The sequence below is a fragment of the Athene noctua genome, chromosome 2 (assembly GCF_965140245.1).
Source record: "Athene noctua chromosome 2, bAthNoc1.hap1.1, whole genome shotgun sequence".
In the NCBI taxonomy this organism is placed as follows: Eukaryota; Metazoa; Chordata; class Aves; order Strigiformes; family Strigidae; genus Athene; species Athene noctua.
In genome coordinates this window covers 142681793-142704766 of record NC_134038.1, presented here as the reverse complement: position 1 = coordinate 142704766, position 22974 = coordinate 142681793, and the positions used below count along the sequence as shown (strand labels likewise).

At 38.7% G+C, this 22974-nt stretch overlaps 1 protein-coding gene across 5 annotated transcripts in view; it reads left to right on the top strand.

Annotated features, from left to right (window-relative positions):
- The first annotated feature begins 8957 nt into the window (after positions 1 to 8957).
- Positions 8958 to 22974, top strand: part of TBC1D5 (TBC1 domain family member 5) — a 327916-nt gene continuing 313899 nt past the window's right edge. For 3 of the 5 annotated variants that reach the window (XM_074900506.1, XM_074900500.1, XM_074900502.1), the window contains exon 1: positions 8958 to 9052. The gene's annotated coding sequence lies outside the window, so the exon portion shown is untranslated. The remainder of the gene's footprint in view (positions 9053 to 22974) is intronic. The other 2 variants (XM_074900503.1, XM_074900505.1) reach the window with 2 other exon arrangements.

The window sequence follows — 22974 nt, the reverse complement described above, 5'->3', positions numbered from 1 at the left end:
GGAGGGCTGTTTTGTCCAGCCACCTACTCAAACAGATCTAATTAGATCAAGTTGATCATGGTCATGTCCAGCTCTGTCTTGAATACCTCAAAGAATGGAGATCCTCTTTGAGCAACCTTTTCCATATTTGACCAATATAATAGTAAAAAAACAATAATTCTTAATATCTAATGGGAATTTCCCATGCTTCAACTTACCTCTGGTGCCTCCTTTCCTACTGTGCAACTCTAAGTGGAGTTTGTTTCTGTCTTCTCTATATCCTGTGATTGGGTCATTACAGACAGCAATATCTCCCCATCTCTTTTTAAGGCTGAAGTCCAGCTCTCTCAGCCTCTCCTTGTCCATCATGTTCTCCAGCTCCCTGACCAGCATGATGGCCTCCACTGGACTGCCTCTAGTATGTCAATGCCTTTCCTGTCCTAGGGAGCCCAAAACTAGACACACTACTCCAGATGCAGTCTCACAAGTGCTGAAAAAAATATAAGTGCTGGTGGTAAGAAGATTATAGGAGTCTGTATCAAAGGGTTTGCTAATGTCAAGGCATATAACATCCACTGCCATTCTCTTGTACCCAGATTCAGTCTCCTTGTCATAGGAAGCAATTTATACTACTCTGAAATTGTTGCAATTCAGAGCCAAGTCAAAAAAAGTCTAACCTCTTTATATTCTCCAGTTTATTCCTTGTTTGTGTCCTGCCCCGCAATGTGTAGACAAATGCCCTTAGATTTTCTCTGTAGTTTCACTCCTACATGATCTTGCCAACCTATCACTTATGCCCCCACCAAATACCAGCAGAAAAAATGAAAATCTATTAAAAATGGCAGAAGTATAGAGATGAATAATGGTAGTTGTCTTTAGTTGTCTTCACACTGGCAAAGTGAATCTTTTTCACTGTCTTCTGCTGGTTCACTCAACCACTACAAAAGTTTATTCAGAGAGGAATAGGGCCAGTTCCCTCGGTTCACTCCAAGGGGAAGGAAGAATTACAAAGAGAACAGAAATAAGATGATCTTCCCCTGGCAGCACTGCATAAAGTGTTCTAGAAGAAACAGTTGCTTCATCCCTTCCCAGTCTCTCACCGGTTATTACACTAAAATGCACCCCAGACAATCACTATCATAATGAGGTTAACAGATATGATAAATTCAGCAGAAGCGTTCTTTGTTTTTGATTGACTTTGTGGCTGTGAACTCCTAAATTCATCCTTCCCACACTTCTCTATGACTGACAAATATTTGTTAGGGCTCATCTGAATATTCGTTGACACATTTAAAGCTTTTGTGAAATCCTGGAATGAAAAGTGTGGCAATAAAAAGTAATATTATTTTGAAAACACCTTAGAGAGGGAGTTCCTTCTTTTTCTAGGACACCCCTCTGGTGAAGAGGCATGCTGCTACATCAGATCACTAGAGAAGAAGAGATTGTACTCGAGCACAGAGGATCCTGTGTACATTTTGCAGAGCCAGAGGGCAATTACTTTACTGTTGTCTGGCCCACACAAACACTGTATCAGGAAAAAAGATAATTTAAAACACATTTTTAATGCTGCAAGATGGAAAAAGAGTGTCATAAACAACTGGCACTATTCAGTGTATGATATTTCACTCATTTCAAATTGTCAGTGTCCCTTTTAAGAGCCATAAAAATCTTAACAGTTGTGCTGCTGTAGGGCTTACACTTAATTGTTGTAAAAAAACAAGTGGGAGTTGGTGTAATGAAAGAGGTGCTCTTGACCTCACGTTCCTTTAGGCATTAAATTAGAGTTCTCCAAAATAGGGCATGGATCAGAATTATTGTTTTCTGCTTACCAGGAGAACAACCATTTTCAGCATAAACAAATACCAATGTGTATTTTTTCACCTGTCAATGGGGATATTATTTTGTTAAATAAATTCTGGAAATACAGAAATCAAATTGAAGATGAACACTCTCTTCTACTTTTTTTCTGTACCCTTGTGCCTAACTTCCACCTATACTCTACCTGCACACTAGCAGCAGTGTGTACAGCCAGTAATTCTGATCAATGTACACTGAAGGAATCTTCTGCATAAAGAACTGAACAGCTGGGAACATTCTTAATCATGTTCTAGGCTAGGAAAAGGACCGTATAAAATATTTAACGGTGCAGCACATTAGTGTTTAGGAAGAACAGCTTTAAGATTTGGGGTTATTTTTACAAAAAACAGTATAGTTATACGTGGAAAGGGACTGAGGAAAAAAGCTAACTGCAGAGGAAGAAAAATTACTCAAGCAGCTGGACAATAGAACAAGATGAAAAAAGCTGTCTGAGGTGAAGTTACTCGAACTTTCAATTTGCTTCTCTTGTGTTCTCAGGTTTGGAGAACGGGCAGGCACTATACATTGACAGTCTCGCACCTGTCCTGCCTTCAGTGTGGTTGCCTTCCTTCCGCACCTTCTTGCTTTGCTTCTTTCTCCACTTCACTAGCTGTAGTCCCTTTCCTTTATCAAGTGTCAGCAGCCAGAGATAAGACCTGTCACACTGCAGAGGAAGGCCATGCTCAGAGTGGGCTGTGCTGCTCTGCAGGGACCTGGGGCAGCAAGGGGAAGCCTACTAGAACAGCATCAACCCTGTCACTTTCAAACTGCTTTGAAGCATTTTTGAATAAATGGACAGGAGAGAGAGTTCTTAAAAATTGCCCTGTCAGTGAGAATCACTGGTTACCAAGCACTAAGCACATGGGGTAAAGGCTCTTTTAAGTATAGGCACTTTTTTATTTTGCAGAAGTATGGCTATGACATTAGCCGCATGCAGGAATATCCAGCCAGGGCTGGAAAGCAGTCAGGATGCAAGCACTTTCAGCAATGTAACTAAAGACAGTATTAGTCTCATAGCAAGTTTCAAGTTTTAAATATCAAACTTAAATACAAAAAGACTAACCTTTTTCGACAATATTTTTATTTAAAGAATTGTCACTTTCAGCAGAGGAACAGATTTTGCTTAAACAAAAAAAAAAAAAAAAAAACCAACAATTTTTTTCCCAAACTTATCAATTCTAAGTAAAGATAGGACCATCTGCCCACTTACACCAGCTGGGTGTCTGGCCATGAATGTCTGATATTTCATGCTAAATTGAGTAGTTATCAATGGTTTTAAAATTATTTATTTATTTACTACCAAAAAAAAAAAAAAAAATCAATCCACAGTCCATTATTTTGTATACCTTGTAATCCCACGTTTTTCCTTCACTACATTTTTAATGCACCTGAAGAGTCTGGTTGCTGTGTTGGCCCCCAATTCGAAGTCTAATTTCACCACTTCCAGTGGAACTCTAAGCAAATGGTACCCAGGGAATCAGACTGTAGTTTTCAAAAGAACACAAATGTTCATTTATCAAAATAATAATATCAAGTGCTATTTGAGTGCTTTATTTATGTATCATATTTAAGTGGCTAATCAGAAGTAATAGCTTATTATTAAATACAAATGGTGTCTTATTTACATAAATAAGGCTTATCTTACTTCTCTGCCAGTTTTGGCTTCCTTGCTAGCCATCACAGACTGTATTGGCAACCAGAGTACCTTCACTGGTCTTGCCAGCTTAAGTGGAAATAAATCTGATCTTTATTTTTAAATTGCAGTTTAATATTGCCGAAGTACACACAACTGATTTGAAAATTTGTTTTTTATTCTGATTTTTTCTCAGACCAGCCTTTCCCACACAGCTTGGAGTTTCACGGCTTAGTTCCATTGTCGTGTTCACTGATTGCAATTTGATCTCACTGCTGCTGTTCCTCAGCACATTGGTGGTACACAGTCACTGGAATTGTAAAAATTAAAGATTTCATCCCTTGCCAATGCAGAATTACTATTTATTTAGTTTGGGGTCTATTTTAATTTTGACTCATTTGGGGACTTTATTCAATACACTAAGGGTTTGCTTAAACAGGGACACTCAGGAAAGTTAATCCAAAGTAATTAAAACAGTGAATTTAAAGTGGATTAGTTAAACCACATTAAACCCCAGTGTGGACTGGGGTTTAATGTGGTTTAACTAATCCACTTTAAATTCATACCTTTAGTTAATTTGGATTAATTTTCCTGAGTGTCTCTGTTTAGACAAGCCCTAAAGCCCCAATCCTGTAAACAATTTATGCACACGAGTATTTGTATGTGATGCACTTAATTAGCCTTGATTCAGGAAAGCACTTAAACTCTGCTGAAATCAATGGAACTTAAGTGTCAATGGGAGGTTTTGCCTGAATCGGGACCAAAGGCACCACCTGAGAACATGTTGTCCTGGACACTGATATTCTGTGTACAGTCTGTGGACACTGTGTAATTTTGCATACTCATTGAAGGAACTTTTTCTGATATCCAGGTTATTTTCGTTTTGCCCTTCTGCATTAAATCTCCGCATAGCCTTGTTCTGCTCTACACCAGTTGCTCTGTCTCTCTGGGCGCTGATCTAAGAGTTATGTGGTACACGAGGATATGCTGATATGACTCTGCTGATGACCTGAGTGTTTCACGATCAGGAGGTTGGTTTCTTTACACGTTTCAGAGGAAGCCTCCCCTGCGGCAAATTTTAGTTAAGCTAGTCTGGAGTACGTGGTTCTTTCTGCTCTTTCCAACAGTAGTTCAACAGTCTATTCGTCTTGCTCACGCCACTTCGCTTCACTCCGTTAAAAATTTTCAGAATTAAGTAGCACCCTTTCGTCAAACTTGTGTGATGAATTTCATTGTTTTGAACATAACTGTCAGGATGTCAAGCTAAGTATTTTACTAATAATAAAGCATGATATGTTTGATTTTCTACTGGAAGAAGACTCTCTTTTTGGTTAGATATTTGGAAAGTGTAAACCCTAACAGGAGAATTACACTGAATCCTATGACTTGACATACTGGTTCACTGAGAGCTTACCTAAACTCCACTAAAACCAAGAATTTTAAAATTATTTAAGACCCATTTCAGCTGAAGTGTGAATGTCTATGGCCAAGCCAAACTGCAATTCAGAAGCAAAACTTTTTTTACTTTTTTCCACAAGAAGGCTTAGATAGAGAATGAAATGAACGGAACAAAACTTGTAATTATTTTTTTCTTATGATTGGTAAATATTTTAAAATAATGTACAAAAGCAGAAGCTGAGAGTAAGTGAATATTTACAGTGGAAACTGCAAGCTGACAATGGTGTCAAACAGACTCTACTGGAAGTGAATTCCTCAAGTTTAAAATCAATATAACTTTGTTCTTAATGGGTGTGTATAGAATACATCTCATTATAGCATCTAGAAAAGCTGGAAGTACTCTACAAGTATTTCTCAGTTTCTCTGTGGGAATACAGTTGATACAGAAGCAGAGCTTCTTTTGACTCACAGGAGAAGCTCCAACTATTAAAACTTTCATGACATTTTATTCAGATTACTGAGATTCCAAAATTTCCTGGATTACAGATCAAATATGAAATCCAAACAAGATACTGTTACAATTTAAAATACAACTCATGTGTGTATGCATATTTATATAAACATATTTGTATATGCAATCATACATGTACTCTGTATACAATTCACATAAATATATATTTAAAATCTCTGGAAATTTTTATAGTGTTTTCATGCATGAGTTATCTAAGACAAAAAGTCAAGATTTTTTACTTTATATTTTATTAAACTGGCAAATCGATACTATTTCAAAATAGATTAAATCCTGCTAATGAGTTCCTATGCATGTAATAGCTTTACTCTATAGCTGATAACCAAATTGGACATCCCCCCTCCTCCCCCAAAGGTTTGGAAACTAGAATGTATTTCTAGTTACCTTACCAGGTGAGACCTGGAAGAAAATAATATAAAAAGTCAGTATTTTCCATTTTTCTTACTCTTATATTGGTTTCTACAACTACAGGTGTGTAAGCAACATATTAATTTTTGCTGTGAATACCACTTACATTTGAGATGTTAAGAACCTGCATAAAACTTAGCTAGATTACAATGTAACTATTTAAATGAACGATGTAACTAATAATGTCACTAAATACAAACCAGGATTTTTCACATTTCCAGTGCAGAGCCAAGTAAAATTTTAAAAATATTTCTAACCCTGTTTTAGTCAACACCGTATATAAGACATATTATTTTCTTCACCTGTATAAAGCTTACACACCTTTACTTGTGATTCTGCAGTAGGATGTATTCTGAACATGAACTGAGATGGTTTAAGCATTTGTTCTTAAATCCCCCCTCCCTTAATCTTGCAAATACAGAAATTAGCAATATTTGGAATTTATTTTTCAATTTATTGTTGTGGAAGTAAAAAGGATTCATCTCTTTACAATGTTTTAATTTTGGGGTGGAACCTCCATTCATGCTTAAATTGCCATTTTAAGTGTTATGATGAGCCTAACAATTGATTGCCAATGAAACAAGAATAAACTACTTTTGGCAGAATCTGCTGTTGTTTTTCCTGCTGGCTTTTGTTCTAGCTTTTATTTTCTACAGAAAAATTTTCATATTGAGAATACTGAGAGGGCCAAATCTTTTAAGACATCCCCTAAGTACACACACAATTAGATATCCTATGCTCATGTAATTACTCCGGTAGTTATTTAGACAACTCACAATTGCCTGATTTGAGTACACAGTGGGAGTATGTGCCAAAGGCAGGTGCATACTTTTTTTTTTTTTTTTTTTTTAACAGTAACACAATCCTACAGGTTTATAAAGGAAAGGTTTTGATACTTTCGTAAATTTTGTACTTAGTGAATCCTGCCTATACACCTATATCTTCAACTAGAATGTTATAATTCTTTACGTTGCCATTTCATCTCCCAAGCACATGCTACTTTTGCATGTTCTTATCTAAAATGCACTGTACTCCAAAAGCAGAAAACACACATTTCCATGTATTTATAGTGGACAGGTCACTGTGATATACGCAGACTGACTGTAGATGGCTGTATGATTTCTAAATCAAATGCTGTGCCCTGTACTGAACAAAATTATCATTTCATCACTGAGCTGTTCGAAGGATTCAAAACATGGTATTACTAGACAAGAATTATATGCTTGACTGCTTGGCTTTTTTTAATATCAAGATCTGCTCTAACACAAAATAATTGTAAGGAGAGAAACAGAAAATCATGATTTCAAACAGAAAATGATCTGTTTAAAATTAACGGATATATGTACATGCAAGGAAATACTCATGTCTTCATTTTTTTTTTTGTCCTGTGCTTTTTTCTTTTAAATCTCCCAACATTTAACTTTAAATGGCTCTTTCTACTTAAAACAATCTGTTGTAGCAAGAAATTTAAATGCATTGCTGTAAAACACTATCATCAGCAGGCCGGAACCTACTTTGGTCTCTCTTTTCTTAATCAAACATCTGGGAATCAAAAACATCTGTAGACTGACATGGAGTTAAGACTTCCTCTCTCTTTGGCAAAACCACATAGATGAGCTGATTATCTTGCCCTGAAATGGCCCAAAAAGCGAAAAAGTTCCTTTCTGGAAATCCGGGAAATTCTACAAAACGTCTTCAGAGATGATACAATACGTTCATCGTGCAATTATTACTAAAATTACTAAGTTTTATACCTATTTCACATTTCTAGGTGTATCTAAGATTGATCATCTTCCTTCCTATGTTGCCCTGAAGCATGATCTAATAGTCAAACAGTGTCAGATTTAGGCTCATTTTTCCAGATCTTGGGTTCAAATAATAATTCTGCTTCAGCTAGTATGGATGATGGAGTACGTCTCTCATTTGTCCTTTCTGTCTTGTACTGGAGTCCCCAAAGAAAAGTTGGGACACCTAGTGCGTTATCAGGCATAATTACAAATTACACAATTGTCACAAAGAGCAACGTAGTATACACGGCACTTTGCTGCTTCTTCAGTCGGTTATTTGAAACCTTGCAGTTTTCTTGCAAAAGGGACTCTCCAAGACTAGGCGGTCCTCTGCAATAGTTCACAACCCGTCAGGATTTTTAATGAAGAAAGTGCCAGTGCCAAGCAAACGAGAGGTTTACGGGATTCCCCAAAACTTAAGAAAGCGCATCTTTTTGATTAAGCTGATCCCAAGCGCATGCCAAGTCTGCTTTGCAAATTTGTTTGTCTCCGGTGAACTGCTACCGGGTTCTAAAAAACCGTGCCGAGAGGTCTTCCTCCTATTTTTAGGGAGCCCAGCGCCCCCGGGCCGGCGGCACCCACCCCTGGCTGTCCCAGGGCTGCAGGCGGGGTCTCGGCCGGGGCGGGGGGCCGGGTAAACACAGCCTGGCCCCTTTCATTTGCACGACGTGAAAATCTCCTCCTCCCCCGAGGAAGTTTCCCAAGCGGCTTGTACCCAGCCAGCCGCTTCCAGGGCGCACTGTTGTGGATTCACGTTAAACTACCTCATTTTCAACTGCCTCCCCCCTCACCCCCGCCTTGCGCGGCTGGTAACCACGCTCTGCGTACGCCTTAGGTAAATAAAACCGCGTCGGGCTTCTTCAGAGGGTAAAAGGCCCCGAACAGACGGAAAACGTCCCCCGCTTTCAGAATAATCCCCGCGCCCTTTGGCCGTGGCCCGCCAGGGCTCGCGAGGAGCCGGCGGCGGCCGAGCTGCGCCACAGCCCGCGACGAGGGCAGCCCCGCTCCCGCCCTTCCCCTTCCGCCGTCCCGAGTGGGCCGCGGCCGCCCTCCCGCCTCCCCGGGCACCCCGCGGCGGCGGGAGCAGGGAGCAGGCGCGGCGGCTCCGCCGGGCGTGTGGGCGGCCGCGGCCTCACGGCGCGGCGGGCGCCTGCGCCGCGGGAGCCGGGGTGGTTGGGGGAGCGGGGGGGCGGTGCCATCACGCGTCTCCGCTGTGCGGGCAGGGAGCCCTTCCCCTTCCCCTTCCCCTTGCCCTGCCCTGCCCCGGCCTCCCCCACCGCCTCCCCCTGCCCCGCGTCCCTCGCAGGGCGCCGGGCCGCCGCGGGGCTCCGTGTGCCGCGCAGGGAGGGAGGGAAGGACGGACGGAGGGAGGGAAGGAGGGAGGGCAGGAAGGAGGCGGGGAGGGGGAAAGAGAGAGGCTGAGCCAGATCTTCATGCCACTGCAGGCAGCAGCAGCAGCAGGTAAAACCAGCCCCAGAGCATCTGCTCCCCTTAACCCGCTTGCCCCCCTCCCCGCCGGCCGCCCCGCAGTCAGAGCGCGCCGCCCCGGCCCGCGCCGAGGCCCTTCCCCGGCGGCGGCGGCGCCTGGTCCCGCCGCCCCCGGCCGTCAGCGGGCACCAGCGGGGCCGGCAGGGGCGGTGAGGCCTGCGCGCACCGGGCCGCCGCCGCTCCGCGGCCTCCCCCAGGCTCCTTCCCGCGGGGCTGCCCGCCGGAGCTCCCCGGCAGGGACCGCTGGAGCCAGAGCCACGCTTCTGGGAGGTGAAAGCAGGAAGGGAGGAGGAGCAGGAGGAGGCAGATTTGTCACAAGGCTTTTCCCCTCTGGATTTTTTTTTTTTTTTTTTAATTGGTGGTGGTGGTGGTTCTGGTGGCTGAAGAGGGAAGTTAAGGTCTTAATGATTTTTTTTTTTTTTTCCCCCTTCAGGCCTAGGAAAAGAGTTTTTAGTAGCAGCTTGGTTTCCCTCCACTTTTCCTGCCCCAGAGCCTCTCTTCCTCCCTGTTCTCACCTATCTGACTCAGTCTGTGCTACCTGTCCAGTTTATTGCCATCAGCGGTAGATGTTTAACTGTCACACTTGTTTTTCCTTAGGATACAGTAGCTCAAGTGGTGTATAAGTCTGGATTTCAATGCAAGGGCTGCACTTAGTACATTTTAGCCAGTTGAGCGTTTTATACTCTTAATGTACCATACCCATCAGTAGTAGTTCAGTTTAGCTACGTGTCCTGTGGTATTATGCATCTTGGAGGCTTTATGGTCTGCTCTTAAGAAGTAGTTGTTCTGTCATATTGGCATAACATTGCTTTTCGGTTTATACGTGTGAATGTGAAAGAATCATGTTCCAATATGTACTGGAATAGTACCTGGGAGACGAGAATACTCTTCTAGTTCTGCCACTCATCTCCACAGCATCCATCCACTGCTTTATTCTCAGTAATCCTCCTTACCTTCCCTTACAAAGCCCTCTGAAACTTGGTTAAAAAGCACCACATAAGTATTTCTTTTCAGACCAATGGAACTTCATTAAAGTTATCTGTCAGTTCTATTACTTGCCACACACTAATTCAGCTCTTTACTGATAATACATCCTCCATGAAAACTAAGACTTAAGAAATGTTTTCCAAGTAAGTGTGGGCTGATTGTTGGTATTGAAAATATTTTATGGTTGTGAAACAGACAGTGAAATTAGTCTTAGATCCTACCTCTCTCTGAATCACCATCCTCTGTTACATTTGTAACTTGCAGGTTGAAGTATCATAAGATCTAAAACTGGGCAATAAGAAATATACATTGTTTGTAGATGATAATAATTTCTATTTTTGAAACCAGTCCTTTTTCTGGTAAATGTAATAATTGTCTGAGTTAACACGATTATGAATTACCAGTTGTCAGAGTTCTTTTTTTATTGATACACATGGCCCATGTATAGACATCCTAGAAGTCATACGTATATATACAATAGTAGCGATTACTGGAGTTGTTACAATTAATGTTGTAATACATTCAGACTGTCAGGTAAACACAGGGTTAGACAAACCATACTTGAAAGAAATTGCTGAGGTTTTAAAACTTTTGGTATCTTTTCTTACTTGAAGTTGGTAACTGTTGCTGAGCCAACCACAGGAGCTTACCCCTTTATGAGCTGTGAACCTACACAATGAACTTCAGTTCATAACAAAGACAGACCATGAGCAATTACTATTTTTATATATAAATGCATACAGGGAATTTTTTTCCCCTCTAGATTTTATGATGGCTCCATAATTTAGAAACTACAAGTATGGTAAGCTATGAAAACTGAATGTTTCAAAATATACTGATGGCATCCTTTTGTTAGTGAGATGAAGACAAGAGTGTTCTTCTGCTTTGTAGGTGGGAAGGTGACTAAATAAGGCTTGTACTGATAGCTTAGTTCAACAATTAATTAAACTGATGAGATTCTTGCACGTTTCACTTCATTTCAACCTCTCAAAAATCTGAGAAAAGCCACAAAGTTGATTTTTTACAACTAGTCTTTCAGTTTCTGCTTTAATATTAGCAAAGCTCACTTGTCACATACAAAGGGTTCAGAGCTTTTCTTATAATACTGTGCCACCTGCAAGAGTGGCACTTACCTTTGAGAAATGTAAGTGAAAATGTTCCTCACATTTTTCCTTCCTTGCATTAGAGTGTTGGCTTTACTCAGGCATTATTCTTTTCTCTTTTGTTTGCACTTGTATCTTTTGGACTTTGGTACCTTGTGTTAATGTGCAAGAAAAATGTGATTTGGTGGAAATGGGTTATATGTTCTCTGCCTGCGTATGATTTACACTAATGTTGAGATCATCTTTGCTGTCTCTGGGTTGTTGTTGCTATTATAACTTCATTTGTCACTGAGGAAGGGCTATGCGAAGAACTGTTTTACACTTTGCCCTTAAAGGGATTCTGTTGACAAAGTCTTAGAAAGTTGACTTTGTGCTCTATCCTTAGGAGTTTATCTTAAACTGTTAGGTATGCTGCTGTAATTGACAACAGCTGTTGCTGAGAATTGTGGAGGATAGACAGTTTCTAAGATAATCAGTTCCTAGTCCATTTGAGGCTTTGTTGATTAGCACATGTAAGAGCATTTTGGATCAGGAGCCAGTGATGTCTGCAGAGTGCAAATGTGGTATGTTATCTAAACTGTTTGACTTGGATTCTACACTGCTCTCTAGAAGTCAGCTATAGGTTTTGTGTGCTTTTTTCTTCTAGCCCAGAAAAGTGCCCAAAGCAGTTCAGTCTGTAGTCTGTAAAAACACAGATCTTTGGCTGAGTTGTGCTCTCACATGAAGAAGATTGTTAAACGTGATAGAAGGAATTGCTTGCCTGTGTTTGCTTGTCATGTTAGCGAGGCTTAAACTCTTTCTTTCAGACCTTCAAAAGAAGGGACATAGCATTTCAGGTTTTTAGGAAGGTTGCTACTGTGGGCTGTGTTTTACTTAAGAATGTTTTTATCCGTTATCTAAATGTAATTTTTTTTTTTTTCTGATGTTGCAACTTCAGTGATCAAATACTTTCAAAAAAATGACTTGAAAATGATGCAGTTTGATGTCACTGTCATATTGGATAACATTATATTCTGAGAATTCATATGCTTTTTATTGATGTTAAATAGAAAAAAGTGTGATTACTCTGAATCTTATGGGAATATGTGTGTGACAGTCTTTGAGGAGAAATGGTTGACCATATTTATAATCTTAGAGTTAAGATAAGAAGCAAGAGCCAAACTGGAGCAGTTAGTCAAACTGTGTCCAGAACTTGGAGATGAACATTGGACATTTAGCATATTCTGGATAAAGGTTGATGAATCACTAAACAGAATAGAAATAAGTATTATGCCTCTGTTAATGGTTAGATGTAGATTTCCCAAAAGCACCGAGCCATAACGTGACCTGAAGTCTGGTTAGAAATCATTTGAAGAGAACAGGAAGAATCACGTGCCATTGATGTTGAACTGAATGCAGCAGAAAAAAGACAGTATCATGGTATCCTATGTTCTGTTTAAAAAAAACCCCAACATTTTCCATCTGTACTGTTTAAATTGACGGGCTTTTTGTACTGTTAATGGGCTGACAAATCGTTATTTTAGGTTTATTAAAGAACATTATTACCACAATACTAATTAATCTAGTTGTGTGGATGTGAAAAGTTCATGTGCTTGCTTAAGTTGACTTGCATTTAGTACTGCATCACATAGTAGTGCATTAGAGTGGGGATCAAATCTATCTTAATACATGAACATTTCACCTTAAATGTATTACGGCATCAGTTTTTGTCTCAATGGGTTTGTTTTCAGAACTTCTAGTTGGCTAAGCTTTTTTTTTTTTTTTTTTTCTTTCAAGTGTATCAAGATACTGAGAATCTACCATTTACTTCTCTGGATGACTTGTTTCAGTGATTCATCTTTTCCACTATTTAAAAATAAGGCATGCAATTATTGTTTGAATACATTTGAATGCATCTGTCTTTCACTGGTTCTTGTTATCACGTCTGAATTCTCTATCATATCAGACTGCCTTAAAACTTGATTTGTCCCTTTGACACTGTGTTTTCACTCCTCTGCATGGTGGCAGTCCCTAGCATTTAAAGACGGATACAGATTTTAAAATACATAGTTTTAAAAGAGCATCAACAGATCGTAGATTTGCTGGGCTGACTACCCTAGGACTCTTGGATAAGTTTAACAAGTATGCTGATTTAAAATGTTTGTCTCACAATGTTTTTTAACATCTGATCTGGAACATCTGTTTAACAAATGAGTTGGAAAGAAAATCAATATAATGTGATACAATTATACCATTTTGAATCTTTCCAACTATAGAATGAAAGTATTTATTGACTATTTTTGATCTTTCCTTATGATTTTTAACACTTGTGCCACCTCTGTCTAGTCATGGCCTTCTGCTGTTGTTGAGGTGGTGTTTATTGCTAATAATCTTGACTGCATCATACGTGGATGTTTTAAGTGTCTCAGTTTCTACACTCTGTAACTCTTTAATTTATGGTGATGGTGATGAAGCCTCTCCTTTTCTGCAGTGTTGGTCCTGCTTCCCCTCCCCCCCCCTTACGTTTGCATCTTGTTTTCAAAAACATCAGGTTTTGAACTTCTAGGATGAGCTGTAGGCAAACTTGTCCTCTTTGTTAGCTGTAGATTTGCCTGATCATAAATAAAAGCCCTCTTAAGGAAAGTTTCCATTTTCATGTTTTTCTGTCTAGGATTTTTCTTCCCCATCAATTTTGTTCATAATCCTTTTCAGCTTCAGAAATTTTGAAGATTTGGGAATATAAGTGTGTATATGCATCGTATATTTACATAGGTGTCAGTAATCTCTATCTAGCTAGGTAATCTGATCATGATTGGTAATTCTTAGACTATGCCCAAGTTCTAGTCCAGTGATTTAATCATTTTAGCCATTACAGTGGGGTATGTGATCATTTCTCTGGGTTGGTTATGGTGAATGCTGTTAGAAAACTTGCTAATAATTTTTAAAACCTGTTATTTTTACTGTTGGCTGCTAATATCCTGAGATATTAGATTTCATTATCAAAGATTTCAGTTTGCCATTTTTCTTTCAGCACATTACAAATACAGGTTTACAAAAAAAATCCCAGTGTTCTCTAGTTTGAGCTGGTGGTCTGCAACAGACCTCTGCTGTCACCACCTTCTGAGTGAGGTGTCTTACTTAACCCTTAGAACCACATATAGTCAGTATCCTTTGGTTCTGATCTATCAGGTAATGAATTTCTGAACGACGTTTCTTGAAACCTGGATTGTGCCTGCTTGATAATAAGTGGTGTTTTAATCTCTAGTTTTTACACAAATGTACTTTTGACCTTTTCTTTTTCCTCTTGGGAAAAAATATACCTGTGTGATGTGTCTTGATAATAGACTTGAATTTCGAGAAGGTGTGGAACTTGTTGAAAGTTTAAAAAAATTTTTCTAGACCTGTAGAAGTGCATTTTTGGCATGCTAGCATAAGAATTTTACCTAGCACCAGATGAATTGTCATCCGGGCCATTGTTTTGTCACTGACAGTGTTCAGCAGCAGGTGTTTTAAAGGAAGTTTGCAATTGTGGAATAATCGCCATACTGTGGAGCTCCTCAAATTTTTCTCATTTATGAGTTTATGGTGCTGATCCCTAGTGTTCTTCAGCCTATTTTTTTTTTTCTTGTTGATACACAATTTCATATAGGTGGTTATTTTCATTATCTATGGCTATATGTAATCTTTTTACAAATTTTACAATGTTGTATTTATAATCTACATTCCCCCATCATGCTCAGCACTCTCTTCTGAATTGTTAAGAGTAGCTTAAAGCGCAGTGGTTACTCAGGCCGCTGATGATTAGTTCTTAACTGCTGTGCTTTAGCTGTGTCAACAACAAATTCGATTTGTCAGCATGCTGTCCATTTACTTATATTTTTTTAACATCACTAATCTCACATGGTGTTGATGAATATGATTGTTTTCTGGGTCCTGAAATTTTCCATTAACAGTGTGACCAGTGATTCCTGCATCCTGTAGGATGTAGATTTACACACTCTTTCTTCCAACCTGTTTTTTACCTCCTGTCGTTGTTCACAGCCAGGCAACATCTCTATCTGGATGAAGATCTGCCTATATTTTACCGATTGAAGCTTGACATGTTGCAGAGTTGAAAACTGTTGATTTGTTTTCTGATCTTCCCCAACAGATTCTCTTTCAAAATCAAGATTATTTTCTTAAACCCTGATTAGTTTTTCTGTCATCTCTGCATTTAAATGGTTTGTCAGTGTTCCCACTGACTTTTCAGATGTAAGTTTGACCTCTGTTGAAAGTAGAGACTTTTAAGCCTGTAATGGTATGTTTTATGTTTATTTTGTAATCATTCTCGTATAAGCATGCTTGCTACACTGTAAATCTGAGTAAGAGGATCCAGTGTCAAGGTGGTATTTTGATTTCTTGTACCTTCTTAACTGAACTTCATCTGTAGCATTAATGATTAACATTTAGTAGTTTTGTAGAGCCTTTCATCTATAAATGAAAGTAGCATTAATGATTTTCAGAGAGAGAAGTGATGTATTCAAGGCCAAACAACAATTCAAAGGGCAAGCTCCAGTTAGAACCCAGATTTTATAACGTCCCATCACAGCTAGTACAAGAATACACTGTAAAATATTTAATAGATCACACAATTTAAATGAGTTTGTTAAATGGGAGAAATGAAAAGTAATTTAGACATGTTAAATAGTAGACTATGTAAAAGAAATTTTAGAAGCAGAGTGAAAGAGTAGATATAAGGAGAATAATACTAATGCTTATGAGACAAATATAGGTAATTTTTTAGTATACTTCTCTTACTGTAAATCTGCTAGGTTATTTCATAATTGTGCTGGGGAAGATAATGAGGTTATTAATTTCTTTAGTGAGAAGAGTGGCTCTCAGTTGATACTCATGCTTATTTTGCATGTCCTGCTTCCTATAAAACTTATCTGTACTTTCAGAACGGTGGCTTGAACACCTGCAGCATATACAGCCTGTTAATTCTATTGGATCCACATATTTAAAAACATATGTGGGAGCCTTGCTTATCTTTCAGTTATTCATGAGTCAATGGCATAGTGTTTCCTCCTTTAGGCCTGACTCATTTTTAATTTACTTCATTTACACAGATGCCTATGGTGCTAATAAATATACACAGTTTGGGGGAAGTTAATAAATTCAAATACATAACTGGGCAATTCTTTTATATATGTGTTTGTGTGGTTTTTTCGTAGACTGAATACTGAATCTGGTGCTGCTTGTGATGATACCTTTTAAAGTTTGTTATACCCCATAATCTTTATGTACAGTGCATTAAGTAGTCAAGACTAACAGGCTAAAGATTTCACCTCCTTCGGTTTTCATTGTAGATTCACATATATAAAACAAAACTAAGCTTGTTGTGCACTGGAAGTTTAACTGCTTCATGAAAATATGTAACAGATAACACTGAAAACATTTTCTTTTGAAGCGTGCAGAAATCTGGACTCCTGTATATTTAATTTTTGTGGCTGGAGGAGAGAAGAGTGGATGAGTGCAAGTAGAGGAAAGTACAATAAACAGGAAGTTTCTGGCTTCTTGTAGTCAGAGGAAACTCGTGTCCCAGTCATTGGAAACGTTTGTTCTGAACACATCAGTGGTATGTGTTCATTGTTCATTTAAATCATTCAGTCAAAAGTCAGTGTCTTGAACACTGAAAAAAAAAAGGAATAAAAAAGTTAGCATTTTAGATTGCTGGAGGGTGTGTGTTGCAGTTAGGATCTGGATTTTATTTTGTTTTCCAAATGCACTTTTCAAAGAAGTCAGCAAGTCAGAAGAAATGAGAACGCTTTATGAATGAGGGTAAACAACTTTTTTTGTTCATGAATTTACTTCACAGTTTTCTGGGGAAGTACTTGTGTCAGCATGAAATACTCTGAAATGTGATGAAGTTGGGACTTCATGTATTACTTTAAACAAGTTCATTCTGGGCAGCTATTTCTACTTTGAAATTAAAAATTTCTTCCTATGTAGCATTTCTGAAAAACCCAACCGGCTGAATTACCTTTTTCCCTACTCTGGCTAGATGTAAGGCAGTATAAATATTTTACATTTACTTTAGTGTCCCTTTTTTACGAAGTTCCCCTTTGTAGTCAGGGTGGATTTCACCTAGTAGAAAACTATTTGGGTTTTTGGATTGTGCAGTGGTCCCAACTTTTAATTATTCTACTACTCATGAGTCATGATTTGAAGATTGCTTGATTCGGGTGCGAGATGGCAGTTGAGGCTCAACTGCAAGTCAGGGAATTGGAAAGAGGTTTAAGGGATAGACAAAATGAGGTAAGTATAGAGCAGGATATACCTTCTCCATTTCTAGCTAGTTGCCAACTGTTTGTGGCCCCTTTCATAGTACAAATTTTTCAGAACTGTATATGGACCCGAGCAGTTTGCTGGTTGCTTTTGTTTCCCACCTTTGATTACAGAAGTTGTTGATTTGACACACCTTCTAGATAAAATGTCAAATTTCAGTTTGCAGAGATGCAAAAGCTGCCCTGTCTTTTGTGTCTTATGACTTCTGTCTTGAGCCTTATGTACATGCATAGGATGAAGTGAGAGGAATTCTGCACCTGAGAATTGAAAACATGCATTGGAGAGATACGTGTTAATATTAATTTTTAATAACCATATCAGATGATGATGACATATACTTGGTGCAGTCATGCTGCCTCTACCCACAAATGCAGAATCCATTTATTGCAAGGTTCAGTCCTTATCAACTGAGTTGGGAGGAGCAAAGGATGGTGGCAGCTGCTGTCACTGGACATAGCTCCACTTTGATGTTGTGCACGATGGGGATGAAGTACACATTTGGAATGAACAAGTGGCACTATCAGCTGTTGCAAATCCAACTGAGATGCTTTGTTACTTTAAACATATTCCTGTGCACTCTGCAGCCTCAGTGGTTGGAGAAAGTCCTAATTTGTTTTTAGTATGATACATGTTTTTGATCTGGTCTTTGGGGATTTTAGATTCAGTGTCAAAGATCTTGTATATTAGAAGTAAAGTATGTAGTTTTATCTGTAAGTCAGTATTCAAAACTGACATATGCCAGGAATTAGAGCATGTTGTTGCTGTTTCATAGCTGTTGGGTGAGACTAGATTTTTACATTAATTTACAGTAATAGTGTATGATCAGTCATGAGTATAATTTCCACTGTGAGTAATTTTATCTGAGAAGAGGGTAAATGCGGGCTGAGTGAACATCATTTTACTCCTTGTAACAGCTTACCCAGGTTGGGATAAAAGTATGTTGATAAACTTACTCTGCAATTTTTGTAGGTTGACTGGATGGAGTACTTCATTTTCTAGAACTGCTCTTTCTTATCAGTCCATGAGCATGTTAGACACCTCCTAATACAGCTGGTCAGTCTTTTGCCAGTGTTTTGAGGTAACTTTTGGTAATCTCCCATTTTCTGTTATGCTCAGGGGCTTCAGACTCGCACCATCCCGTTCCAGACGTAATGGATCAATCTAGCTCAAGCCATACAAGCTTGAGAAAGAAGAAAGGCTGGATGCAAAGTGGATGACTAGTGCTTAAACCAGTGGGTTTATGAGGAGAACCTTCGCTATAAAACTTAACTGGCACTGAATAGCTTTTTTTTTTTTTTTTTTGTAAATACCGAGCATTTCTTTTGGATCCTTCTTAGTGGTTTCTATGCAGTCTCGCTCTGCCCTAATGCTTGCAGCCCTGAACTTTTCTGAGCGTGAAAGAACCTAGCATACTTCTGAGATTCCACCTTCTGGAAAAGTGAAATAAAATCAAACACAACAAAACAGAACATATGTCTTGAACCCTTGCTGGCCATTATTCTTTTTTGGTTTGTTTTTTTACAGTGCATGTCTCAACGTTTTATTTGTCTGATTTTTGTGTATGTCAGGCTCCTCTGCTTGTATGTTTTCAAGCTCTGAATAGGTCCAGCTGTAACAGAAATAATTGCAAGTTAGTGTTGGGGGTTAACCGCAGTAGGCAGCTAAGCACCACATAACTGCTCACTGGAAAAGAAATGTGGGCAAGGAGAAACAAATACACTACCAATAAAGATATAGTTTTAGATATTGAAGCAGATTGTATTGGCTGAGTGCATTTGTGGGAGTGATGGCAGACTTCTTATAAGGGTTTTTACTAAGGTTGTCTTTGATTATTGTAAAATGGCATGCAATTATGAAGATGCAGACAATAAGAGTAATGTAAAATTGCTGATGAGAGGCTTGATCATTAACGATGACTATCTTTACAGTTACTGAAGACTTTGGCAACCAATTAGATGATCATTTTAGAGCTTGCGCAATGCATGGATTGATTGGGAGGTGACTTAGATTGCATGGGAAAGTGGGGAAAGTGAAAATTTTAATGTATAGGCAGGTTGACTCTTAAATGTATAGGTCTTACTAAAAGCAACAAGAACAACAACAAAGATTCAGATGAGATCTGAATATATTGGAAGATGATGGAGGAGTTGATGAAGATCACCTCCTCATTTTGAACCTGAAATAGTGACAAAGATGTATTTGCTACTGAGAAAGAAAAACTGGTCAAGGATTTCTCATTTTTCTCACTCAGTTTGCTTTTGAAAGAAAGGTATCTGGAGTAGTGCATTACATTAAACTGACACTTTTTCTGAAGTGCTTGGTATACTGTCTGTACTTTCTCCTCTAAAAAAAAAAAAAAAAGACTGAAGTTGCCAGCAAGTCTCTAAATTGTTAGTATTGTATTTTTAGCTAATGTTTCTTACACACCCTGTTCAGACAACTTCTAAAATTATTATTTAGGTTAACTTCAGAGTAAGTCAAGGTTGGGCAGCAATTTCATTTTTTTAATGTGAGAGAATTTATCTTCCAAAGTCCTGAGTTACAGTTTGCAATGATTTCATCATTGAAAAGTATCCTGAACTGACAGCAATAAATTAACTGCCATTTCACTTGAGGCTCATTCCTGTCTACATTTAAGAATTTTGCCTGGTGAAATGTTATGGCCATGCCAATTTTATTCTTGTTCATTTTGCTTAGTTTTGAAGGAAGCGAAACAAGTGTCCCTTCCAGAATTCTGTTGTAACAGCTAGTAATGGGTGTCTCATGATTCATTGCTATGTCTGTTTGTAGCATCCACTGGATGCTATGGCTTTTCATGTAGTCCCTTCTGATATGCTAACCTCTTCCCTATACCTTGAGATAGATTTTTGTATTTTTACTATCTTTACAGGATGATACAAAGTATTTTTACTACCATTTAACATTTGCCTTTTCTGAGGCAGAAACTATGTTTTACTGTCAGTTCCTCTTAAAGTCTGCCACCATTATGATATATTGACTTTGAAGACAGAGGTAAAGGATGACAGACAGTGAAATGAAATCGAAATGCAAGTAGACTTTCTAATTGCATGTACATGTAAACAAATGGAAAAACATTTAACTGATATCTGTCATCTTGCATAGGTGAAAGACAGAGGAAGAAGCTCTCTTTTCCACACAGGACATTTGCTTTGATACCTTCTCACAGCTTTAGCTTTGCCATCCAGCCTCTTTAGTGTTTCTGAAGTGGACTGTCTTAGAGCCAGAGCTCAAAGTTCAACGCCCTGCTGTAAGCTTTGTCATCTGCAACAGTTGGTCATGGATCATCTAACTGCACCAACCCTGCATCCATGGATATATATAAGTTACAATCGCTCTTGAAGGACTGGTTATTTTACTAAATACTGTGATGAAAGAAAAAAAAAACCAAACACCAAAACCCCAAACTCCCTGTGTCCTCAACTGACCTGATCTCGAGGAGAATTTGTACGTGACCTGTCTAATAGAAAAGATCTGGCACCGAGTCTGGAATAGCTGCCCCCTTATTAGTGATCCAGATGTATGTTGATGATGGAATGGCAGAGATCTATCTGCTCTAGGTCTAGAGGGAATGTCAGTGATGAGGTGAGATTAAAGCTGTACTTTTGTTTCCCTCTGCCCAATTAAACCTTCATTTGAAATGCCCTTCTGCAGAAATACAGTGCAGAGTGACTGGTAACCATGAGGGGTTGCTCAGTTTTTGCCCTCTTGTACACATTGTCAAATCCTGCCAAGTGACATTTGGCAGGGAATGTAAAAGGAGATGCCTGTCACCAGAAACAAGCAAATAAAAACCAACACTGTACTGAATGGGTATGGCTACATCTGAATTTAGTCCCAGTCTGTTGACTGGAAGCAATGGAAGTCTTAGGTAATGACCTCTACATTGCTTAGACCAATCACCTTCATTTTGTTTGGCTGGTTGTCCCCTGATCATGCTCTGCGCAAAGCTGAATTCTCTTTTTGCTTTGATTTTTCTCTGTACACTTTTTAATGATCAGTAAGGCATGTGTAAGGACAATTGATAATGTATTACAGACTAAGGAAAACTGTTCTCATTCATTGATTGAAATACTTGTGCATGGTGTCACACATCTTTGACCATTCAGCTGTGGTGGATCTTGACACACATTCTTGAGTCACCCACTATGTCTTGGTTATGACAGTTCATGAAATGAATTTTCAAGTAGCACCTGTTCTCTTAATTCTCTAATGAATTAAAAAAAAAAAAAAGATTTGGCTTTTGTTTCTTTTTTATCATAGTAGGTACTGGGAGATTCTTAATGTTTAATTAGTGTAAAAGTTGCTGTGTATACATACAAGCATTTTAGAATTGTAATTGGATATATAAACCTTACATATATGCATGGTATTATAAGCAAATGATCTCTTTGCTTTCAGCGCATCTTGATCCTAAGAAGGTATCTGAAGCATTCTGGACAGAGAACAGCTGTCATTCCTAGAACAGCATTGGAATGTGCAGATATGGGGAAAAAAGCTGGACAAAACTGTTCTGTGATAGCTTGCCACATGAGCTTTCTTCCACCATGCTGTTAGTGCTGCCTCAGTCCATCAGAGGTTTCCTGCAGTTGTATAGGTGGATCGCATTTACTAAAGTTTTGCTACCCTCAGTGACTGATTTGTGGATAATGACAGTGTTATGGCAGCTGGTCTTGTATTACAGCTAGTGAAATGGTTCATTCTTAGACTTGGACTGTGAGAGCACAACAAAGCTTTGAAATATGTAGGAGTAAATGTAAATTAGACTTGGATTTATTAAGAACTTTTAGTTTGTATCTTAGTTTTAGTTCTTCAGCTCACTCTCTTAAGTGATCAGCAATATGTCAATGAATTGGGAATTTTTGTTTGAGGAATCTCTAGTTCAGCATGTGGAATAAAGGAGGGTGGCTTTGAATGGTGACCCAGACTAATAATTAAACGCACAACTGTGTTGGTAATCCTTGAGTGATGTATGTTGTCTTCATGTTATCTTGTCATGTGACTGGAGGACAGAGGTGCAGCAGATTCCTTTTTATGTTTTAGATTATGTGAAGTTTGTATTCATAATGCACCTCTTTCGATCCTGAAGGTAATCCCTCATAATAAAAAATGTTAAAGAACTTTAGAATGCATTTTCTAAGTTGATGTGTTTTGCATTAGTAAAAGTACAGAAAATTGGGATAGGGTATAAAATTTACATCTACATTACCCCTGCTGTTTATGGTTGACTTGGCTTCATATTTAGATTTGGGGCTTTAACTGATATTCATTAGTTAAGCTATTTTCTTTTTTTAGTAAGTATTACTTGCATTGTGTGTGGAAATATAAGGTAGTGGGACATTTAAAGAAGTGGCTATTAGTAATGGTAAGCACTCTGTATAGGTAGCCTATGCCATCTCTTTCTCGCAAGCATGATGGTTTCATGAAATTGGTTTACTGTGAAGTACTGCCTTACTGAAAACAGCTTACCTTACTGAACCT